We start from the raw sequence: 12,198 nt of genomic DNA, 5'->3' as shown, positions 1-12,198 counted from the left end.
CAAAAAATGTAATAATGGCGTAGCTGAATGTAGTGCGCCTCATTTCTAGTAGATGCTGCTAGTGTAGCTCTTAAATTTACGCTTTCTACATTACCATTATATCTGAAAGCCAGTCGTAACTTTTGCTACTAGAGGGATGATGCCCCTTCATCAATATTCGCAATATCTAACTTACCTTTTGAGAATTCTACTCTTATCTTTTCGTGCTTGTTCCTACAAAATGTTGAGCCCTTAAAGGGATGGTAGGTACATCGATATTTTAAACTACATATCAAGAAAATATTTTAAATATTTCATAAAATTGTTTTGATAGTAATTTTTTTGTGAGGAATTCAATGGTCATAAAATATTTTGACCCTTCTTTAATTTTTATTATTCCTAAATATTACTATTTTTGTATGTATTTGTATTTGTGACAAAATTACGATCTAAAATCAGTTAGAATATGAAAATCTACTAATTTTTAAGAAAAATAAAAATTCAAAAAAGGTTAAAAAAATTCTATGGAATATTTCAATTATTTTCTTCATATAGTTAATAATATCGGTGCGTATACCATCCCCTTGGAATGTTGCAACTAAGTTTATTATAAATTTTAGATTACGTATTATATACTTTGCGGTCGTTTAGGAAAAATACATAAGAGAACTTATGTTAAAAACCGATAAGTACAAAAAGTAAAAAAAATTTGCTTAAATAAGTTAGGCAAATCCTTCTGAGTTGACTCAAAAATCGTTACTCGAGGGTTTCCGGGGTCGCTGATTACGAATTCGGTGTCGTTTTTTAAAAAATATAAAAGAAACTGTAACGCTTATTTGTTATTAACCCAATTGATGTATTTATCATTTTTTTCTAAATACTATTTAGTTGACGTAATATTACACGATTTTAAAAAAATGGAATAAATAAGCTCTAAAGACACCTGTGAAATGCGAATGTACCATTTAAAATTTTTAAAAAACGGCATTGGCATCTTAATATAGCTATACCCACAAAAACCCCAAATTCACTCAAAAATTGTTAATTTTAAACTTCTAATTTTTGAATCCAAGATTTTGATTTTTAAAAAAACTACACCGGATTCGTAATGAGCGACCCCGAAAACCCTCGAGTAATATTGAGTAAATCCGGAAAGAGTACCATTTTCTCATCTCCAAGTGATTATTTTTCATCAAACTTTTTTTTCTGATGATTTTATATAGAAAGGACTAAAATCTGATCGTTCGATAAAACTAAATTTTTATTTTTGGATTTTCTCTGTCATTTTGAAAAAATAATTACCTGTTTTCTTGTTTTTTTTTGTTAAATAATCAAATAACTTTGAATAAACTAATTTATTTGTAAAACCGAACGATCAGATTACAGTCCATTAATGTACAAGTATTTAAAAAAAAGAGAACGATAAGTTAAGTTAAGTTTTTTCGAGAAAATGGTACCTAACTGTGGGAAAATGTGATTTTTCAGGAGAGCGGTAATTATTTTTTCAAAATGGCACAGAAAATTCAAAAATACAAATTTGGCTTTATCGAACGATCAGATTTTAGACCTTTGCATATAAGATCAGCAGAAAAAAGGTTGATAAAAAATAATCATTTGGAGCTGAGAAAATAGTACCTAAAAATAGGAATATTTCAATGGGATTTTACAAATGCTCCTTCCTCCTTAAAAATGTAACTTTAATTAACATTTTGGTGCCGCCAATTTTATTTTTAATGATAAATTTTATGTTATACCTAAGTTTAGACATTTTTGACGCGATATTTGTTCCTTTCAGAGATATTTGAGGCTCCGGATCTTAAAAGGGCACTTTCAGCATTGACTTTAAATGGTAAAAGTGCCCTTTTAAGATCCGGAGCCTCATTTGAAAGTTGCGTAAATTGTCTAGAAAAATGTTAACTAAAGAAACCTTTTAAAAATTTTGTAGAATTTAAGTAAAGAAAACTGAACGATATACGATACGATCAAACGTAGACTCATGGATCTCCATAGTTCAGTTAGTACAAAAATCTGCTTTGAAATATTATTTTTCATTAAATAAAAAGTTTCTTGTTTTTTGAGAAAAAAGTCAATATTGTTTGATTTTCTTATAATATGACTATAATTAGATTTCTGACAGGAATTAATGTTTCACATATTTTTAATTGTGTCGAATATTAAATAGATCTGAATGATTAACGTAAGCAATTAAAGGAATTAAACTTTTTGTCTAAATTAAAAATCCCCACTTTAGACAACTTTAAAACCTTGGCGTCAATATTTTATCAATTACAAGTTAGAAAAAATTATTATTTATGCCAAGGTTTTAAAATTTTCTAAAATGTGCAGTTTTTATGTTTTTATTTAGACAAAAAAATTTAATTTCATTACTTGGTTATGTTAATCATTAAAATCTACTTTATTATATTTATTTTTTGATTTGTCACAATTCAAAATATAATGTGAATTAGATAATCCATTCGGAAATGGAATTATTCATATTTATCAAGAATTAAGTTATTATAAAAATTAAATATTTTCACAGGTTGTAGGACAGTTATTGTTGTAAGGGGAATAATAATTAAGTTCTTTTTATAAAAACGCGGAAAGAGATGTTGATTGAAAGAAATTAAATTGTTTACAAATATCGCTCAATTTTGAATTATTTAACTAACAAACTAATGTCATTTTTGAAGTTTCATGTTTTGATTCCTTTCATTTTCTGACATTTATATTTGTTTCAATTCTTGGTCAAAATTGAAATTAAAATTAATTTAATTCTGTTTAATATTATTAGAATTGGAACCATAACTGAATCCCTTCACAACGTAAATTGACACTTTAATTCATTTTAATAAGAGGGAATTAAAGCTTATTAAAATACCTAACTTCAATTGAATTAAAAATTCATAATTCTTTCATCTAAATGTCGTTTTAGCAATTTTGTGGAATCGTCTTAATACATTTTAATTAACCTCTCTTCACAGGGTTGTAAAATTTAAAAACTTATTTTTTAGCTTCAAACTTATTATTGGGGTTGCTGATCAAAAAATTTGCTTCACAAACTTTAAAATGTTTTTAAAATAAATAGTTGAATCAGATAGACATGCACAATCGCCGGATCAAGATTTCATGAAATAAGCAAAAGTCAAATTTCCACTAAATCACCTTGTTTTGTGATGAGAATGTAATATAGCTTTCGGAAATCATAATAAATTAATTACTTTAAAATCCATTTATATTAAATTAAATATTTGCGCAGAAATTATGATATCAAATCAACTAAAGATTTACCTTCATTTTCAACGAAAATCAACATTTTTTTTTAAAATATGAATTCAATTGGTTCCAACTCTAATGATATTAAACAAAGTTAAATTAAATTGATTTCAGCACAAACCAACCTATGAGAATTAAAATGTTTTTCAAATCCATTGGTTTACAATATTCAATTTTACGAATTTCAATTAAAATTAATTTCAAAATTTATGCTATATTGCTTTTAATATTCAATTATTAGGTATGCAAAAAATTTTAACTGCAATTTACTTTTAAATCTATTTTTATTAGAAAATTCTACGAGAATTTAATTATTTAAATACAAAAATAAATTAATAAATTAATTATTGAATAATTTGTTGTTTTTTAAATTCAATTCTCATAAAGAATTTTATATCAACAAATTTTTAAATAATTGAATTCTTTTGACGAATTTTAATAAATTTTTAAGAATAATCACATTTATCAAGGAATTTGATTAAAATTGTATTAAAAATAATTGAAATTCTGAAATGAGTTTTATTATTTGTGACAATAATTGAATTATTGCGAAGAAATTTATTAAAATTTTGTAAATAATTTAATTGCTGTGAAATTTTAATTATTTTATGAAAATAATTAAATGTTTGCGTAGAATTTTATTAAAATTGTTTTAAATAATTGAATTCTTTTGGAAAATTATATTAAAATAGTAAATATATTGAAAATCATTGACTTCAGGAAAATTTTTGAAAATAATTGAAATTTTGCTAAGAATTTTATTAAAGTTTTTGAAAATAATTGAATTTTGAAGTAGAATTTTCTTACTTTTAAAAATAATTGAATTTCTGCAATTATTTGTAATTTCTCTAAAATTTTCGAAATTATATCGTACAATTGACGAACTTTTTGTCCTTTTTTCAATCAAATTACGGATCTTTTTTCAAAAAAACTGACTTTTACGAACTTGAAGCAAATTTACAGAACTAATTAGAGGCCTGGATTGGATTAAAAAGGTTTAGAATTGAGCGACATTTGTAAACATTTAAAAATTTTTTTTCATTTCTGCTCTTTTTATAGGGTAGGTTTAAAAACCATCACTCATTTTTACTACAAAGTTTTTACATCATTTCAAGAAATAATACTCAAAACTATATTATTTTTTTATGCATAACAAATTAATCATTTTGTATACTTGTTATGGCTGAAATAAGTCGACAAGAAAATTAATTGTTTTTTAATGATTTTCCAAGTACTATAGTTATAGTAATAAGACGAATATATAATATAAATAGCCATATAGGGCAAGAGGTAAAGAAATAATTATAATAAATGTAGTAATGCAATAGGAAAAGCTAAAGTTCATGAAATTACAGGAATTACAGTGACACATAACCTAATATAAGCATATATGTATATGTGAAAGAAACTAAGTGAAAAACCTGATAAATTCTGGAAGAATGGTCCGATGATGAATTATTTAGTATACCTTCTTTGACAATAGAATATTCAATTTATACATCACACTGCAATCACTGGCACTGCTAAGAAATTATTAAAACAAAATAACAGTGAAATGTTTCCTTTTTTTCTAGATGTATACAGTCGAGATCGAGACAATGTTTGACTAGAGCAGTAGATTAAGATTTACGAAGCAGTGTGAAGGCCAAAACGAAGGAAATAGAAACGTAAAGGTCTTTCTCCAAAAGGATCTAAACGTTAGCATTAAGGGCTAAACACAACTGCTTCGCGAACGCAAAGCATGACTTAGAACTTAGAAGAAGACAGAGATATCTTTGTGTCCTTTTCTATCTCAAGCATCTCGTTTGTGTCGCGAAAGACGTTGGCGAATATATTGTGCGTTGGCCTTTATTCACTTGACCAAAATACCGGAAGTATAAAGCACCTTTAGTTGTTAACATAGTGAATTTCCGCTCTCGACGCAATTCTTTCGTTCCCTGGTTCACACTGATTTTGCACTGATCCACTGATTTGGTCAAGCAAACCAAGCAAACAATTGTTTTAATAATTTCTTAGCAGTGCCAGTGATTGTAGTGTGATGTATAAATTGAATATTATATTGTCAAGGAAGGTATACTAAGTAATTCACCATCGGACCATTCTTCCAGAATTAATCAGGTTTTTCTCTCAGTTTCTTATTTCTTGCATATGTATATTAGGTTATGTTTCACTGTAATTTCATAAACTTTCGTTTATTTTATTGAATTCAATTACTATTACATAATTATTATAATTAATCCTTTATCTTTTGCCATTTATATTATACAGTCGACTTACTAGAACTATAGTACTTGTAAAATCATTAAAAACACTTTGCCTTCTCGTCGACTTATTTCAGCCATAACAAGTATACAAAAATTTTATTGATCATTTTATTATGTATCAAAATATAATGCCTTTTCGTTTATTATTTCTTGAAATGATGTAAAAAACGTTGTACATAGTAACAAATGAGTGTTGGTTTAAGTTCACTACATTTTTGATTTTCTAATAAAAATATCGTTTTGCAGATGTTTTTTTAAATGTTGTATTAACCTAAATTAAAGCAAAACATTAATCAATTTCCAGTTGGCATGTTTTTCAATCGGAAAAAGTACTGTGTTTCTGATTGTTTAAAATTTTGACCTGAAATTTTAAGGATAAAGTGTTTAAAAAATGAGATTTTGTGTTTACGACAAATTGTCTACATTAAATTTTTATGGATCAACTTGAAACTTTTTACTCATTTTCAATTCATAAAAGTCAGGTCTGAATTCGTTGGATAGCTTATTTTGTTTAGAAATACCAAAAATTTTGAAAGAATATTTTGGTAATTTAAACATTTTTTTTCATAAATTTTGTCCAAAACTAAATGATAGTTTCCATTAACACTTTCCAAAAAATGAAAACCAAAATTTAAGAATTCTTTTCAATTATATGTAATTTTTACAAAATAAAATTATGTGTGTGTGTGTGTGTGTGTTTGTGTGGAAAGGAGAAAAGTAAAGTAAAAGCGTCACAATTTTTGTGGATATATTCTCATATTTAAATAAAATAGTAAATTATAAAAAAATACCAAACAAAAACCAAACAATCAAAATTTCAATGAAATAATAAATGGTCTGAATAATGAAATTAGAAGTAGGTACATGCCCATTAAATTTTTTCTTTGTTTCTGTATAAATTTATATAAAAATAAAAGTCAAAATTTATACTTTAATTACAAAGTCAGGGTTGCCACAGACCTGGAAAATCTGTAACTGTCAGAGAATTTTATAAAATCTCAATCTGAAAATTCAATTTTTTGTACCTAGTTGAATAAGTATTAAAAATCTCAAGTTTTCAAGTTGACATTGTACAATTGTAGGTTATGTTTCTAATTTTTGGAATGAAATTACACAAAGGGGATTAACTCCCAATATAAACAACTAATATTAAAATCTTCATTACAACTAAAAATCGCTGCCAAGTTGTCCATTTTTGTTATAATTATAATAATTTTTTATAAATATGCGGTAAAAGTGATTCAATTTTGGATAAATCAATGTATTTTTTAATACCCTACAAGATAGTTATAATAGTTTAATATGATAGTTAAAGAAAAGTTCTCAAACAAAAAAGTTGAGAAAATGTCATTTTCCATCATTTTTGGTTTTTATAATAGGGGAGAGTCTCCAGTTGTGAGACGGGTTTTATTTTTGACCCGTAAATTATAAACGGGCAAACGAAATTGTAAATAAAATACACCGTTCGAAAGGTAACAGAAATACGCAACTTTTATTAAAAGAAAGTGTAGTGTTTTGATGAACTCAAAGAATTTTACGATACATTTTCCGAGCACATCGCTTTTGTCAAAAAAAAAAATGTCTCCAGTTGTGAGACACTCATTAAAAATTGCTAAAGTTTAATAAGTTTGACATAAAACGTTATGTTTAGTAGAAATAATTAAATATATTAATAATATATATTATTATATACTAAATAATAATATTTATTCGCCAAAATATGACTATCAAATAAACACAATTTATGAGCTTCAACAAGAGCATTAAAATTGATTTCTTCTGAATCAATTGACTTTTTTCCACTTGACATGCCCGAAAATACTAAAAAAAAATCAAAACAACATTTAAATAGTATGCCTGCAAAGTCGTATTTTTTATGCTGCCCAGATGGGTGTTGACACCGTCTCACAACTGGTGATATGCTGTGTCTCACACCCAGAAATTGGCGCTATTTTGAAAAAGGAAAATTAAATTATTTTTAACCGCAGATTGGAACAATGCAATATTGCATCACAAAATATAAGGAAAACACTAAAAGAAAATGCATTACATTTACCTTTTCCAATTAATTAACTTGGAAAAAAAGTACTTTGCATTTATTGAAAAAACGATTTTCAGTCGATTATCACACACAGTGTTGGTATTTAACAAAAACAGTTTATATATCCGCTTCGGCGTACACGAAACAGTTGGCTCATATAAAACGAAATGTTTTTATATAAACCAATCGGCTTTTTAATATTGCATGTTAAAAAAAATTGACTGTCTCACAACTGGAGGTGTCTCACAACTGGAGACTCTCCCCTACCAATAGTTTCGAAATTTATGATCGAATTAAGTTCAAAAATAGGTCAATTACTTTTACATTTTTCAACAAAATTTTCAAAACAGTCATATATTTTCCAAAATTTTAGATTTTTAAAAGTTTAATATCTCCGGTTAATATGGAAGAAAAGTGTTCAATTATGGCTCAAAAGATGCGTCTAAAAAAACTACAAAATTATGAAAAAACATTTATAGGTGTCCTAACATTTTTTTAAAGTTATGGGCAAAAACCTTTTTTTTGCAAAATTAAAAATCCAAAAAAATATAGTTAAACTTTATTAATCTATGCCAAACTACTCTCCTTTCATGTCCGCACGTGGGACCTACAAATTAAAAAAAAAATCATCCCTAAAGCTCTTCATGATCTCGAGATATGTCATTTTTGAACTCTTGAGGTCAAATAACATAAAGATATGTCAAAAAATCGAATTGGAAAAATTTTGGTATTACAATACTTCCTCTATGAGGAAGCAATAATTAATCAAAATTAAATTTGGTTTTACAAAAATTTAAAACGATTCGCTTCTAAGGTCTACTTTTCTTCGGAGTGTATCACAAATAATCTCGAAATTTTACCTTACATTTTAATTATTTATACACTGAAAAAAAATTATTTGATTCAAATAACCGATTATTCGTGTTTCAGTTTATTTCAACCAAAAGCTTCTTGCTAATCTTGCTTTTTTCTTGATATTCTTTCTTCAATGCTTCCTAATGATTTTAAGTCTAAAATGAAAAAAATCGGTTAGGCCATTTGAAAAAAATATTTTGAATTTTTCAAGAAAATGTTATACTGATGGAATAATAAAAACTCTTCTATCAAATAATTCCTTAAAATGTTTACTGCCAATCAGTGAAATTTTATTAATTGTCAGTAGGAATTCACTGAGTATCATACTAAGTTCATACGTTTAGTAAAAAAATTACTGAAGAAACAGTGTACTGACAATTATAGTCATATTTCACTGATTGAAATAAAGAAAAGCCTTTCATGAGAATGACTGAGAATCAGTTATATTTTTCTAATTGTCACTGTTTAAATTTATTACACCTGAAAATCGGCCCTAGGTGCTGAATATATTACGGTAACTTCAATCCATTAGAATTCATGATATTTCGTGAAAATTCTGCCTAAACTTTATTTTTTAAATATTGTGATGTTATTTTGTTTGGATTTATAATTTAATTTTTAAATATTACTCTATTTCAGTAAATACTTAAGTATATCTATAGAGGATCTAAAGCGTATAAAATTTGCAAGAAAATAACAAAAGTAAAGTACTTTACCTCTAAGAATATATTTATGTGAGAATATTTTGATTAATTTCTTCAAAAATTTCAAAAATTATGCATTTTATAATGGCTTAACCGATTTTTTTCATTTTAGGCTTAAAATCATTAGGAAGCATTGAAGAAAGAATATCAAGAAAACAGCAAGATGGGCAAGCACTTTTTGGATTGAAGTGGATTGAGACCCAAGGTGATCCTTTAAAACGTTCCAGTGCCCAGAGGGAGCTTTATATTCCCGAGCGATTTAAAAATTTCAATTTAGCCATAATCTAATGGTCATTTCTTTTAGTGCAGTTTTCATTAAGCTCGATTAATGAAACTTTTTCCACACTTTTAAAGTATTTAAAGTACATTAAGAAAGCTCTAGTTAAAATAACTATAAAATTCTGGTTATTCTGCTTTTACCAGAATAAGATGAGATAAGTGTTTTGTGTGTTAACCAGAATTTTCTAGTCTTATTCACCATAGATTTCTAGTTAGTTTAACTAGAAATTTTTTAACCAGATACATCTAATAACTTGAATCAGAACTCTTTTTTAGTAACTTTGTGTAAACTTTAATATAATCCTTCACATATTATATGTCACGCTTTGGAAAGATTGTAACCCCTTTCTTCACCACATTTTGTTACATAGAAATTGGTAATTTTCACATAGACAATAGACTGTCACAAAAGTATGGACCCCCCTTCTCCCTAGGCATATGAAGTAACAATTATGTGAATGGTCCCTTTAACTCATTTCCAACATAAATTGTTTTTAATAAACTATCTTTGTTTTTGTTCGTTTAGAAATAAAAATATTTTTAAACAATTCTCAAATTTGAACTTGTAAGATACCTTTCTTTAATTGTAATTTTATGAACAATGGTTCTAAAACTTTTGTGTTTTTAAATATTTGCTCCAGTATTGAAGACAACATAGTACTTAGCTGATTTTGTAATTGGTGTAACCTCGTAAGAAAGAAAGAAAGAAAGAATGAAAGAAAGAAAGAAGGACGTAGTTCGCTTTGTATTGGAGATTTACGCTTCAGAAGCCTCTTCAAACCAGTTAGTACTAGCCATTGTCCGGCTTTGCTTTATTAGGAGTGCAGATTTAACTCATACTGAAAGTATGAGAGTCTTATACAACTTTATAAAAAATTAATAAGGACCCGGTTCGCCTTGCATTACAAATCAGAAATCACGATGTAGCTTTCAGATATTGTAGAAACTTTGTTTAACTGAGACCTCAGAATAGAATATTATAAATAAAATATTGCTTTTAATTGTTTGTTAATTTCTGCTAACAGGAATATAAACTATACGCAGATCGGCAGATTAAAAAAATTAGTGCCGAATAGAATAACAATAAGTTGTTTAATGATGCTAAAATTTAATATAAAATATATAAGTTCATGTTTGAAATGTTAGCTCCCATCAAACTGCAGGTAACACATATTTTAGTGAACTTTCATACAATTTTGGACCATAAAATATATAAGACTAAAAGCAAGAATACAAAGATTTCGGTAAACAATAATTTTATCAGTTTTTTCTTCTTCTAGTTTCATTTTGAAAATACACAGCTGAACGGTACCCCTTAATTCTAACGTCACAAGCTTTTGTTATTCGCTGAATGGATAAATAACATAAAGTAAGCATCTGTAGAAGAGTTTTGAATTTAATGCCCATGACGCGTTTGCTCATTGTTTTAATTAATATGCCACGTGTTCTCTTGTTCTCTTTACGTATGGCTGTCCTTGCTATGAAAGAACAAAGAGTGGATCGATAAAGCATCTGTCGCCTCATTGTTTACGCCACCAAATGCAAATGTGGGCAGGATTCAATATTGTCTAAATCTTCTGTATAAGAAAGGGTTTTAAAAATGTAGTATACTGTACAAAATTAGTGAGAACACTTTTCGTTGGAGTAAGGAATGATCCCGAAAATACTCAACACTCCACGAAGAAAACAAGTCTGAACATAATATTAGAACAGGAATCGTACTGTTAATTAATTCAATAATATTATGCAAATCTACACTTTAAATGCCACAATTCATTTTCTTTGTTATGTCCTTTCTTGATTCAAGTTCATTTTATAGAAAAGTACCGATGCGAATTGTCCGAACAGGTCTTTTGAACATTGCAAAAATCTTTTATTTTCTAAAACGTATAGAGTGGAATTTTTTCTCTTGAAACACGGAAAGCTATTAAAATTGAGCCAAAAATGAGTAGCCAACAAAGCTATTTAATTAATTTTTAAATCAAATATCATAAAAATGTCCAATTTGCAATATTAGCTTAAAATTAACATTATTCTTGGAAAAACACATTTTTTAGCTTATTTGGACCTGTTTTAAGAGCAATTTAACAAGTAAAACATCTTATTACATAGTTGCCACAGAGCCTGGAAATCCTGGAAAAGGTATGGAAAACCTGGAAAATGTATGGAATTCAAAAAAAGGTATAGAATTTTGCCTGTTTTTAAAGATTTTTAAGAAAATTTTGTTCTAGCCATTCTTTTGGAAAAGTAAATAATTTTATTATTAACAACTGTTAACAGACAAAACATGAAGCTCACTCAAAAATTAGTTTTTCATCTTCTGCTGATTATCGGCTGTGGTTATTTTTTATAAATTGTGAATTAAATTAATTTTGATGACTCAGATATTAATTGGAATTGTTCTGGTAATAAGTTAGGACCAGTAACAAATTTTTGTTCTAACAATTGTTAGGAAACAGATGGTTACTTTTTATAAATTGTGAATTAAATTAATATTGATGACCTAGATATTAATTGGAATTGTTCTAGCAATAGTTTGGGAACAGTAAAAAAGTTTTATGACTGTTAATTGTTCGTAAACTGTAGATAAAGTTCGCACAAAAAATAATTTTCCATCTTCTGCTGATTGTCGGCTGTGGTTACTTTTTATAAATTGTGAATTAAATTAATATTGATGACCCAGATATTAATTGGAATTGTTCTTGTAATAGTTTAGACCTGGAAACCATGGAAAAAGCCTAAGAAACGTATATTTATCATTTTTTGGCAACCATGTATTACCAGATTACCACTAATGTAA

This window comes from Leptopilina heterotoma, unplaced genomic scaffold (assembly GCF_015476425.1).
Source record: "Leptopilina heterotoma isolate Lh14 unplaced genomic scaffold, ASM1547642v1 Lhet_353, whole genome shotgun sequence".
In the NCBI taxonomy this organism is placed as follows: Eukaryota; Metazoa; Arthropoda; class Insecta; order Hymenoptera; family Figitidae; genus Leptopilina; species Leptopilina heterotoma.
Note: the sequence above shows the minus strand (reverse complement) of the source record.